At 42.8% G+C, this 13,077-nt stretch overlaps 1 protein-coding gene across 2 annotated transcripts in view; it reads right to left on the bottom strand.

The window, feature by feature from the left end:
• The window catches only part of DNAJC5B (DnaJ heat shock protein family (Hsp40) member C5 beta), a 96,651-nt gene extending 83,785 nt beyond the window's left edge, over positions 1–12,866 (bottom strand). Inside the window, exons 1-2 of one of the 2 annotated variants that reach the window (XM_006150438.1) lie at positions 12,713–12,866; positions 8,348–8,409 (exon numbers count right to left, since the gene is read on the bottom strand). The gene's annotated coding sequence lies outside the window, so the exon portion shown is untranslated. The remainder of the gene's footprint in view (positions 1–8,347; positions 8,410–12,712) is intronic. The other variant, XM_006150437.1, reaches the window with a different exon arrangement.
• Positions 12,867–13,077: the final 211 nt, after the last annotated feature.

Below are 13,077 nucleotides of genomic sequence, written 5' to 3'. Positions count from 1 at the left end.
TCACCACCAATTGGCCCCTACTTCTCAAACTCTGGTTTCACTCTCTGCTCACCATTGCCTACCTTGCTAGCTAACCCTTTTCATGAACAAAGTACTTACATCTTATTAATACTGCTGAGCTCCCCAAATCTATTCACTGTGTCCTTTCCTTGTTCTGCCAAGTCTCTGGAATCACCACTGTAATTGCTCCCTTGTAAATACCTCTAATTCCTTCTACCACCACAGCCAGCATTCAACTATACATCCACTGGTGAGGCAAATGTTGCCCCCCAGACCCCTGGTGTCTCAACCCAGGGAAGATGCAGCCTCGCCTAGCACCCTTCTGTGTTCAATGGGACCCCTGACCATTTGCCACCACTCTCTCCAACTCTCCTATCTCACTTCTAGCAAAAGACATTACAGGAAAAATATAGGGTAGTCTATTGTTAAGAAAATATTTCCACATAGGTTCATTTGATCCACACAAGAACTAGGTCAGGTAGGCAGGCCAAATGTTGTTATATCTTTTATGAGCTCAGAAACTGAAGCCCAGAAGGGTTTTATGTAAACATCAGACAGCTATTAACAGAGCTTAGTAGGAACAAGGTCTCCCAATTCTGAGAATCCCAGGTCAAGCAGGGAAGTGAGTGATTTATCCACTGGCGCCACTGAGACCTTATAGCCAGGACAAACTCCCACATCTCTGGGCACCTTCCAAAGTCTTTATCCACCTCTAGGGTGTGCTGCCTCCTCAACTATGTGTATGTTGCTCTCAAAGTACCTGAAGTTCATTGACCTTTTAGGTTTCAAGAATAAGTAAGTAAGTAAATAAATAAATAAAAGAATGACCTTGAAAAAAAGAAGCAATTATTTTTTTGAGAGAGAGAGATGTTTGCTATAGGGTACACATGTTCACCAGAGAGACAAAGAGAGACAGAGAGACAGAAAGCAAAAAATCACCCCCCAGGGGGATGGCCATACTGCAATCTCTTCTCTTCCATTCTTTCAGGACTTGGGACATGCAGGCACACATGTCTGGTGTGAGTTTTAAGCTGCCGGGTCCAGGATTTGAACCAGTCGACTACGTGGGAGTCCAATGATGTAACCATCATGCCATCTGCTGGTCCCCAGCAATTTTTAAAAGAGGTTCTTGCTTCAAAGGGCATGCATTTGCCAGATATAGAGAGAGACAGAGACAATGAGAAGGAAAGTGAGAAATCACCCCTTAGGGTCACACTGCAATCCCGTCTCCTTTATTCTCCTCCTGGGATCTTGGGCATGCATGCACACATACCTACAGTGAGCTTCAAACCACTGGGTCTAGGATTAGAACCTCAATCGGCCATATGAGGGTCCAGAGATATAACCACCACACCATCTGCTGGCCCCACAAGAAGCAATTTTATTGTTTCCTTTGAAAATTGTTACCACCAACGAGTGTGTTTCCTTGTGTGTTAGGTAGAGTGTGCCTGGAAGTCACCCTAGTTCACCCTCCACTTCTGTAATCTGGTTCACAGCTCTGAAAACAATATCAGCAAGGAGATGGAGGGGGTAGGGCAGGGATCTGATCAGGAACTTCATCTCATAGGACCCAAATGCATGCCTGTGGGCCTGTGAATGTGTCAGGGAGGAAAATCCACTGGGAGAATTCAATGCTGTGGAGATACGGATGGAGTGATTGTCTGTAAACACAGGATACCAGCCAAAGCCACTTCTGCTGGGAATGGGGGCCCCAAGTGAGTCACTCACTACAATTCCAGACAGATAGTAATCTCAGCTCTTTCCTGAGCTACCAGTGAAGCACACAGACCAGAGGGAATCCGCCTCTGTCAATATGAAAAGTACTTTCCTATCCAATTCCTCTTCTAGTACTTTCCTTTGTGCTGCACCTTAATCGCAGATGGAGGCAGATGTGGGAAGCAGGTGCGGTCCTTTCATGTGGTCAGGGCAACCTGCGTGCCTTCCCACAAACTTTGCCTTGGGATGTCCTGCTCATTGACTGACCTGTAATAGGTGGGGCCAGTGACTATCTTCACCCCATCCTGTCAGACCCAATATCAACGGGGAAACACCAGAAGCACAAGCTGTGGCTTCTTTCTGTGTAGACTTGGGTAAGGCACATGTCCTCCTGAGTCTCGGATTCTTCCTCTGTAAAGTAAGAGGTTTGCTGCAGCCACAAGGGTCGTGGCCTTGCTGTAAAGACTGTTCATGTTGTCAGGATGAAGGGGGCTCCAGAGGGCACCCAGAGAGCTATGGGGAGCAGAAGACAAAGCAGTGCCCTTACACCAGGTTGAATTAGGGGTTTATGGTAGAATTTACGCAGATGGCATAATAGTTTTGTCTCTGGATTCCCATGTAGTCAATCGTGGTTCAAGTCCCACACTTGGTGGCTTAAAACTCACACTGGGTGTATGTGTGTTGTGCCCAAAATCTCAAGAGGAGAATGGAAGAGAAGGGATTGCAGCGTGGTCATTCTGCCTGCAGGGTGATTTCTCTTTTTGTGTCTCTCTGTCTCTCTCTCTCTCTCTCTCTCTCTCTCTGTCTCTCCAGGGAGAGCACATGCCCTATAGCACAAATCTCTCTAAAACAAACAAACAAACAAAAATAATTTACTACTGGACTACATTTCCTTAAAGTGCTGGTGGAAATGGAAAATGAGGAGCAGCGAAGTGTCAGAGAGTGAGGAGCTAACTAAATGAAGGGAAAGCCCAGGCCTGTTCCATGGGTGAATCAGCAGACAGCACACACCTGCAGATTTATTGATTCATGTGCGTTTTAAGCTAGATTTATGGGCAGATTTTGAGGAGGGGTGGAACAGGATTGGACTGGCCCTTGGGGACATTCAAGACTAACTGGAACAGTCTTAATGGCTCTGAGAGCAGCGGTTTAAGAGATGCCACAGTCCCCGCCTTTGGCAGCTGTAAGGTAACCAGCCTCTTCCTGTTTCAAGGCAGAATGACATGGTAGGAAGTACACAGGCCTGTTATGACATTAAACAATAGAATCCATGCATAGCACAAGTATGTAACTCTCAATAAATAGTAGCGACTGTTAGTATTCTATGGATCACCTCAAAGGAAAAGAAAGTGGAAACCTCCTGGTACTCCAAGTTGCACTCAAGTTCAACATGTTCAGATGTGAAGATGAGACAGAGTTCACCCTGCCCTCTGCTGCCCCTGAGCTTTTAGTAATAGCTAACTCCCAAGAGAAGCTAATGCCCTGTCATCCCAACAGATGCCTAGGGCATGTGGGGAACACAGCACAAAACTGGGAGGCAGTGACCATGCTGGTTAAGCGTACCTGAGTCATTAGACCTGGGTCGGAATCCTGGCTCTGCCATTTACTGGCAGGATGTCTTAAATGAGTTACTTCGATTCTTTGGACCTCAGTTTTCTTATCTCTAAAATGTGTAAACACTTAATAAGAAAACAGTGTTGAGCAAATGGGATTAAGAATACTTACCACATGGGGTCTTTGTGGCAATTAAGTGAGATTAAATAGCTAGTGACATAGTAGGTATGGTGGTTAATTTCATATGTCAACCTGACTGGGCTGTAGGGTGCCCAGTCATTTGACCAAGCATTATTCTGGGTACGTATGTGGAGATGTTTTGAATGAGATTAATATTTGAATCAGCAGACTAAGTAGATTGCCCTCCTTGATATGGATTGCCTTCATCCAATCAGTTGAATGCCTGGACAGAACAGAAAGATTGATTTCTCCCTTTTCCCCCTCAGCTGAGAGAGAATTTCCTCCTGCCTTAAGCTAGACACTGTATGCTTCCTGCTGTCAGACTTGACTACATATTCCTGTTGCACATATATCTTGGGACTTAACAGCCTCCATAATCACATGAGCCAATATATATAGGCTGTCTGAAGAATCCTGACTACTACAATAGGTACTTTTTCTAAAAAAAGTAATCTTAAATCTAAACAAGAAATGATGTCTATATATTAAGCTGATTGAAATTATGTTGTTCAAGGGGGGGAATGTGATATCAATAATGGCTTAAATAGCACTTGCAATACATGTACTTTTCAGAGGACATACTAGTTCTGCTAAAACCAGCATTTATAACAATTGTGTGTGTGTGTGTGTTTGTGAGAGAGAGAGAGACAATATTACTACCCTAACCCCTCTGGGAAAGGCATTTTAGGTTTATGTTAAGTATATTATATTAGCAAAACTCCCTAAAATTTAAGATTTATATTATTTGCACTATAATTTTATTAATCCTTAACTGTGATGAAATCATTGAAATGCAAATCTGACTGTGCTAAAGAAGGTGAAGAAAGCATTCAATGGTTGCCTCACTCATCGCCTGTAGAGGTGTCAAGGGTCTTCCACAAGCATGGACCGAGGAGAAAGCTGTCACACTGAGATTGAGATTCCATGTTCAAGAAAGGAGAGTACGAGCTGCCTCACGTGGTTCATACAGCAAGAGCATGCCACAGAAAGGCAGGGAAAGAATGAAGACCACTGGAGGAGGAGGAAAGGTGTTCAAGGAGAGGCTGGTTTGTGGGTCTATGTGGGTCCAGTTGTGTCACTGCTGGATCACTGGCCAGCACTCTGGTTCTCCTTCCTAAAGCTCTCTGAGGTTCATGCCTTCTCTCTTTCCCCTGTCTGTGGTTCATACAGCAAGAGCATGCCACAGAAAGGCAGGGAAAGAATGAAGACCACTGGAGGAGGAGGAAAGGTGTTCAAGGAGAGGCTGGTTTGTGGGTCTATGTGGGTCCAGTTGTGTCACTGCTGGATCACTGGCCAGCACTCTGGTTCTCCTTCCTAAAGCTCTCTGAGGTTCATGCCTTCTCTCTTTCCCCTGTCACTACCCTTGAGCAAGGATATTAAGCCCTGACCAATAGCTTTCTCTCACGTCCTTTTCTACTCCCATTCATTCCCACAAGCATCCTATTTCTAAGAAATTCAAATATTGTTCCATCATTGCCCAGCTTATAACCTGCCCTTTGAGCTTAAGCTAAAAACTTAGCACCTTAGCAGTGCAGCCCATCAAACTTGGCTCTTGCCTTTCTCCAGTGCCATCTCTTACTGCAGTTGAACTTGAACAGCATAGGTTTGTACTGCATAGGTCCACTACACATGGAGTTTTTTCAATAAATATATTGGAAAATACAGTACCATAAATGTGTTTTCTTTTCCTTATGATTTTCTTTTTAATAAGTTTTGTTTGTTTGTTTTTTAGAGAGGTTTTTGCTATAGGGCATGTGCGCTCACCAGAAAGACAGAGAGACAGAAAGCAAGAAATCACCCCCCAAGGGGGACGACCACACCATAATCCCTTCTCCTCAACTCTCCTCTTGGGATCTTGGGCATGCACACATGCGCGCCCAGTGTGAATTTTAAGCCACTGGGTCCGGGACTCGAACCATGGTAAACTACATGAGAGTCCAGCAACATAGTCATTACTCCATTTGCTGGTCCCCCTAAGATATTTTTATAATTATTTCATTTTACTTACTTATTCATTTATTTTAATGTTATCAGAGAGAGAAATAGAGAGAGAAAGTGAGAAAGCAAGCCACCAGGTTTGGGACATAAACCATGGTTGGCCATGTGGGAGTCCAGAGCCTCAACCACCACACCACCTACCTGCCTCTTCCTTATAATTTTCTTAATAACATTTCTCTCTAGTTTACTCATATTAAGAATGCAGTATATAATACTGGGTTGTCTGAAAATTCATGACATATTTTGCTATGTTTTTCTATGCAAAAACACATCAAAACTTTTCTGACTACCCAATAGTGTGACATATAAAATGCAGATTAATCAACTGCTTAGTTATCAGTAAGGTTTTCCATAAAAAAATGTAGGCTATCAGGAGCTAAATTCTGGGGGAGCCAGACATTATATGCAAATTTTGACTGTTCAGAAGGTCATTGCTCCTGACCTCTGCATTGTTAGGAGTCAACAGTACTTTTTCCACTCTGCTAGTACTCAATTTCTGTAACTATTATACACTGTTCAGTTCCTCGAACATGCTGTTCTCTCTCTCCTGAGTCTTTACACATGCTATTCCCTGTCTTAAAACATTGTTCTACTCCCTTCATTCTGGTTTTTCAACTACACAAGGCTCACTTCTCAGCATAAAGATCATAATTCGTAAGAATGTCATAAATAATTGAGGTAGAAAGTAAAGAGAAGCAGTGGCCCCCTAGAGGCAGGAATTCTGGAGGATGCCACATTAGCAGTCCAACTCTAGAAGGGCTGAAGAAATTGCATGAGTAAGACTATGGAGGCAAGTACAGGGAAGTACAGGAAGGCTGGAAAACAGAAAGAAGAGGATTTCTGTGCACAGGAGTGGGTTTTTTTTAACAGGGGCTGAGGAGAAAGGTATAGCCTAAAGTAACTCAAGAAGGTAAAGAGTCCTTAAAGTCAAGGTTAGTCTTTGTTTTGTAAGCAGTATGGCAAATGTGAAACATATTTAAACTGGGAAGTGACAGTGTCTAATTTATGTTTTAGAAAAGTTTAACATAATGAGACTGGGGAGAGGAGGGATCACAGTGGAAGAAGGTGAGAACCTGACAAGGATGGCAGCTGGCAGCACTGGTATAAAGTGATGGATTCAAAAGATGTGGGGATATAACCGCCTGGGCTTGATTATCTGGTACAAGGGAGGAGAGAGAGAGAGAGACAGACAGACAGACAGACCCAGGAAACCAAGAGAACTTGAGCTTCTTGCCTGGGTAATTGGGAATAAGATGAGGTCGTTGGTTGAGATGGGAATCATGAAAGGGGAGCCAGTTTCGGGGAAAACAATGAATTAGATCTGGAATATGTTGACTTTAGGGTGTAAGTTCAGAAAGTCTATTTGTATAATTTAAATAGGACTCAGCCCTGGTTATGATATGCAGGGCCTTTCACAGAAACCACCTGTGAGAGTTCATTTTATTCTTCCTGGTGCAGGTACAGTTTCATAATTCCTGTTTTCCATATTCCAAAGAAGGGATATGAATTCCTTGCTTTGCATGCAAATGAGGAGTTGTAAAAGCACAGAGAGATTGGACATAAGGTCCGTGAGTGGGAGATGACCTGTTGTGCGAGAGCCAAAATTTTCACTGAAAAATTGTGGGTTTTTTGCCCTAGCTTCTGTCAGTCAGTTATAATTTGTTTCCCAACCAACCCCCACCACAAGAGTCCCCCAACCAAGCACTAATACTGCCATGATGAGCAACCTGAACCCTCTAGATAGATAACTTCACCTCTTCACCACCGAGTTGTGCAGAGCTTGAAGTCCATCATGTGCACATTTTACACATGGTTATGTAGTTCCTTCTTTGCTTTTGAACTCTTTACAAGTGTATGTCTTGTCTCCTGAAGTTTTTAACTCCTAAAGGGCCCAATTAATGCCAAACATTTCATTCCACTGTTGTTCACAGTGCCAGGTACATATTAAGTTTTCAAAAAATAAAAATTGAAACTGACACTGAATTCATTTGGCCTACAAAGGAGAATTGGGAAGGGGAGGGAAATGGTGTCACAGATGTAAAACATAATACTCTGTGGGCCTGACTCCCATGGGAGGGTTCCATGTTCATGTCTGGAGGCCTCCCTGAATATGCTGGGCATACATGTGCCCCTGAATCTGAATCTGAGGGTGGATTGCAATGTCAAGACAATTTTGGGGGCACTGTCTCTCTGTATGTCTTCGTAATGGAAAAAATTTATTTTAAAAATACATATTAGAAAGAAGAATGGAAAAGAACTTCCTTGAAAGAACATGGTACAACAGGACATGATAACATGTTAGTTTGGGCAGTGAGACAGTATCAGTGCCCAACATACAAAGGGCCATTTAAAAAGGGGGCTTTTCCTCTTTTAAGGAGAAAAATACTGGTGTCCAAATTGCCAAGCCAGTTATCTTTTCAACTCTCTAACAAATCTGTTTTCCTGGAATTACCTGTAGTTTGTCAGAGAAGTTGTGATGCATTTTTATGTAGAAAAACAGAAAAATATGTCATGATTTCTGATGACCCAATAAAATACTGAACTTGAATTTACAGTTAATTATATTCAGTAGTACAAAACAGTCCCCAGATAGCAAGACTGAAGGTCAGTCTTAACCTTTGTATTAGAGTTCCATTTTCATGGTCATCATGAAGTTTGGGTAACTTAAAAGAAGGGTATTCATGACTTAGGCCATGACATTTTCCCCAGGCGGAAGAGGAGGGACAACCCAAGGACAGGTTGAGTAAAAATGCTTGGGGCCAGAAGTGTTCTAGATTTTTTTGAACTTTGGAATATTTGTATATACAAATGAGACATCTCAAGGATAGACCCAAGTCTAAACACAAAATTCATTTATGTATTCAGACATCACAGGGAACCTGCCATTGTTGTATCTGACCTGCATGTGTGCCATTTTCTGATCTTCTGTGGACGTGCTCTTGTTGGGGAATCTGGGCGTCCCTGGAAAACATATATCACAGGTAACGGGGGCTAGGAGGGTCTGATCTCCCTTTGGGATGCTGAATAAATTGTCTCATGTGCCTGAATTTTGACTTGACTTGTTACATGAAGAGTAAGGTATGGAATTTTCCACTTACAGTGTCAGGCAGGTGCTCCAAATGTTTCCAATTCTGGAGCATTTCGGATTTTAGATTTTTAGATTAGGGATGCTCAACCTAGATTAACCACAGTAACCACATTATGTGCTTTTAATGCTGCAGAGGGTAGAAAGGTGGTTTTGTGCTATGAGTTGATGAGTTCCAATAGGCCTCTGACTACAAAGATTTCTCTGGCTGTCTTGCGACCACCACCTGGTACTCAACCATCTATATCACTATTTCATACAGAATCCCCCACCAGGATCACCTCCAAGCTGTCTAGGACACTGGAAAAATAGGGCCAACAGGTCATAGCTTTCAGTAGGGGACACAATAAGGAGTAGGAAAAGGAATGGTTCTAAAGTGGATCAGGGCCTGCTCTTGGGACCAGCATGAAGCATGCCTCTGGAGGTTGCCAAAGATGAGAGGGGAAACTTGCTTCTCAATTCTACCAAGAACTCGATTTCCCCACTCATTTTAGAGCATACCTTTCCTTTTCTGAGGTTCCCACAAGGCCTGGGGTAAATCGCAGTGGAGTTCTTGGCAGCTCTGGTGGCACCGATGCCCATCAGCTCTGGGTCACATTCCTTTGAAGACTTCACAGACCTTGAGTTACAAAGGCCTCTTGCACAATTCTTAAGAGAGTGGGCATGAGGGCTGGGCTGAGATAAAGGGGAGTGTCTTTCATGTGTCAGAAATCCAGGTGTGACCAGATGCCAAGTCAGCCCAGATGGTGGCAAGAGAGAGAGTCTAATGTCTCAGGACCTCTGGAAAGGTGATTTTCATTTCCTTTTTTTTCTCTTCAATAAGACTTGTCAGACTACGTCTTCTCAGGAAGGTTAAAGGAAAACATTTCAAAAGTTCACTTGGCATAGCCAGCATAGCCTTGTTTCAGTTTACTGGAGAGATTTGAGATTTCAAAACCACAAAGAAGAACCTGAAACTAGGACTCCTTTTATCCCTTCATTTTTCACCACGAGTTTCTCCTGCAGTTTTATGCTGCTATGTGTGCAAAATTACTCAATCTATTACACAACTTTGGAAATTAATATGGAAACTAAAAGATATTACCACAGCCCTATTTAAATCCTGTGCCATGATAGAATGTTCTTTCATTTCATAATTTTCTTTTATTAAAGATACTTTGTGAGGAAAATCAGCAACATAGAAGATTCTTAGCTGGCTAGAAGACTATCTAATAGCCCAGAAAATATTCATTAGGTCTTTCTTTTTTTTTTTTTTTTAAATAAAGTTGCTTGCTATAGGGTACATGTGCTCACCAGAGAGACAGAAAAGATAGAGAGACAGAAAGCAAAAAATCAACCCCTCCAGGGGGGATGGCCACACCATCCCCTTCTCCTCTTGGAATTTAGGGCACTCACACACACACACACACACACACACACACACACACACACCCAGCATGAGTTCTAAGCCTCCAGGTCTAGGACTCGAACCATGCTTGGCCATGTGGGAGTCCAGCGACATAGTTGTTACACCATCTCTGGTCCCTTATTAGGTTTTTCTAAGGCTAACGATGAAGGTGATGCCTATGAAAATTAGATCTGTATTAAACTATTCTTAATTTCATTTTCTTTCAGAATTTGGATCTTTGAGCTTATTTGTAATAAATCAGTCAGAAACACTCTAAGTACCTGTGTCCAGGGAGTGTTTGGGCTTGAACCCACAGATGAATTGGGATACAAGACATACACAGCTCTTCCTAAAACAAACCCTGGAGGAGTCTAAAGAGGCCTCTATGTTATTGAGATCATTCCAAATGAAATAGGAACTCATGGGGTAAGTCAGAGAAAGCTCATATAGGAAGGATGTTAGGTAACCAGGGTAGGTCAGTTTCCTGGGATAGATGCAACAGCCCCTACCAATAAAATGTTTACTCACATGTACGTTCACAGAGTATACACACACATACACTGCATGCTCATAAGCAAAGCATGATTTACACTAGGCAAGGCCATAGAAAGACTATTATAAAATAAAAAGGTTTTGAGTTATATAAATGCTTTTTTTAATGGACTACTTTTTTTGTTGTCTTGTTTTAGGTTTTTGCCATAGGGTGAGGGTGCTCACCAGAGAGAAACAGAAAGAGACAGAGAAAGGGAAAGTGAAAAATTGTCCCCCAGGGGGATGGCCATGCCACAATCTCTTCTCTTCCATTCTCCTCTTGGGATATTGGGCACACATGCACATGTGCCCGGAGCTACCTTCAAGCCACCATTCCAGGACTCAAACTGTAGTCGGCCATGTGGAAATCCAGCACCTCAACCACCACACCACCTGCTGGCCCCGTGGACTTCTAATCACATCTCAAGGTGCAGTAGCCTGTAAATTTGATTTTTCTGGATTTATTTTCATTATTATGCCAGCTTTTTGGACAAAGTCTTGGTGTCTTTTCTTGACCTTGGCCATAGCTTTTTGTATTTGGCACTGCAGAGGCAAGGGGGTGGGGGCTATGGTGAATATCACCACAATAACCACACTGGGGTGATAAAATGCGGTTTCCTCATTATTTAATATTCTAACTTGGATATAAAATGAGTTCATTCAAATGCGAACCTATAAATTAATTAAAATGCATGTTGGGAGCAGAAAGTATAGGAGAGACCACTGGGCTGAGAGCTTGATGGCACTAACTAGCTTGATGCCTTTAGCTAAGACACTTGACTTCTTTGTTGCTGGTATCTGCTCTGGAAATGAAGCTGGCAAGGATGATCCCTTAGTTCCTTATTCTAAATGTCTGTGGTATGTGACTAACACAACGGTCAGAGAACATTACAATCAATAAACGTAAATGTGGATGAGTTAGAACATTCTGTGTTTTGTGGATATTATTTTAGGTTAAGCCTAAACTTAGTTTTCAATGACTATAAAATGAAGTCTAAAACTGGGTCAATGAGATTTTAATTTTCAAGGTCTTAAGATGTTGGTTCATAACCTAATTATGAAAACCTTAGTGACTTCTTTAGATTGAAGTTGCATGTGTGCTATAAAGTTAACGTGCAAGTACATTTTATCTGGTCTCTGAATGTTTTATGTACTTTTGGTCATGACTTTTAAAGAGTGTGAGTGTTGGCCTTACTATTGTGAAATAGCGATTCTTCCTGTGTCAGGCCAAAGGAGTATGAAAATCACATCCAGTAGAAGAGATTCAATTCCCTCCTCCCCTGCTGCCCTTGGGGTCTCCTGTGGGGAGCTGATGTACCTGTCAGAACCCTAGTGAGGAAGTGTCAAACTCCTGTCTTGCAGGCAAATCTCAGCGTGTCTGCCCCAGCACTACCGAAGCAGAGTCCCAATGTGTTGAGACCAGAGGAGTCCTAAGGGGGTGAGTCAGGGCCTGGCACCCACCCTGCACTCCACCCTACTGGTAAACAGAACAGCTATTTGCCATCACTCAGAGCCTCTAAGGGACCTGAGACTTCAGGAAGAAACAAATAGTTCAGAAGCCAAAACCCTGAGGCAAAGTAAAGAAAACAGAACTGTCTGCTTCCCCAGCGATGATTTCACTGGCCTGAGTTCCTAAGAGGGGGAGGAGCTGTGGGTGGTTCCAGCTGAGCTGTTTTACTTCCCAGCCATAAGGCCCTTCTCTTTCACTGCATAGAGGAGGTGGCCTTTGGCCTCTTAAGCCCTGAAATTTTCAAAACTTAAGAGTAAACCCTGGTTGCTAACCCATAATGTATTTTTTCTTCTTTCTTTTTATTATTTTCATATCTTTTTGTAGTATTATCTATTAAAATACTTCTTTCAGCTAGTTTTTGTTCTGTTTGCTCTTCCCTGTTAAAAAGAGAAAAAACATTTAGATAGCAGAATATCACTAGGAAACAAATGTGGACTACTCTCAAGTAATTTCCAATCGACCTCTTGAGGTACTTGTGTCTTTTGCATTTTCCCAGTAGTTGAAGGAGAGGACAGTGAGCTGATAACAGCCTTGGAAATGGCTCCATGACAAAAAGCCTGGTTGTCGGGATGAGGTGCCCCAGCTCAGCTCCTGATGGAATGGCCTCTGGCCTTTCTCCTACTATACATTGCCCTAGAGGAGCTGCGGCATAGTCTCTGTGTGTAGACACGTTCACTTTGAAGTCCTTTTCTCCTTTTCCTTTAGACACACACCAGCCAATCATGTTCTGAGCTTAGCAAAGGTCACATACCTGCACCAGAAGCATGGCTGACGACCCCTTCTAGCTCCTTCAGGCAGTGTTCCACCTCTATGCTATCAGTATCTAAACTGCCTGTTACTTCTCCTTCTCAGGCGTTGTTGTAGTCGTTGTAGTCGAGCCTGGACTGTATATTGTGATGTCACAGAGTGGAATCCTTGTGCCTCTCTATGGTTCAACTGAGACCTTCCTGGACAGCACTTCCTTTCTTGCCCATAGTGGGAGGTTAAGGAAGTAAGATCCCTTAATTTCCATTTGCTCCATCAAAACCTTATTGGAAATCTTAAGGAAGAATGTCCTGGCAGGTCATAAACTGACCCAGAGAATTATGGAATCTTACCATACAGAGAGACCGTGGA

Source organism: Tupaia chinensis, unplaced genomic scaffold, assembly GCF_000334495.1.
Source record: "Tupaia chinensis unplaced genomic scaffold, TupChi_1.0 Scaffold000288_2, whole genome shotgun sequence".
NCBI classification, from domain to species: domain Eukaryota; kingdom Metazoa; phylum Chordata; class Mammalia; order Scandentia; family Tupaiidae; genus Tupaia; species Tupaia belangeri.
This window is presented reverse-complemented; position numbering and strand designations above follow the sequence as displayed.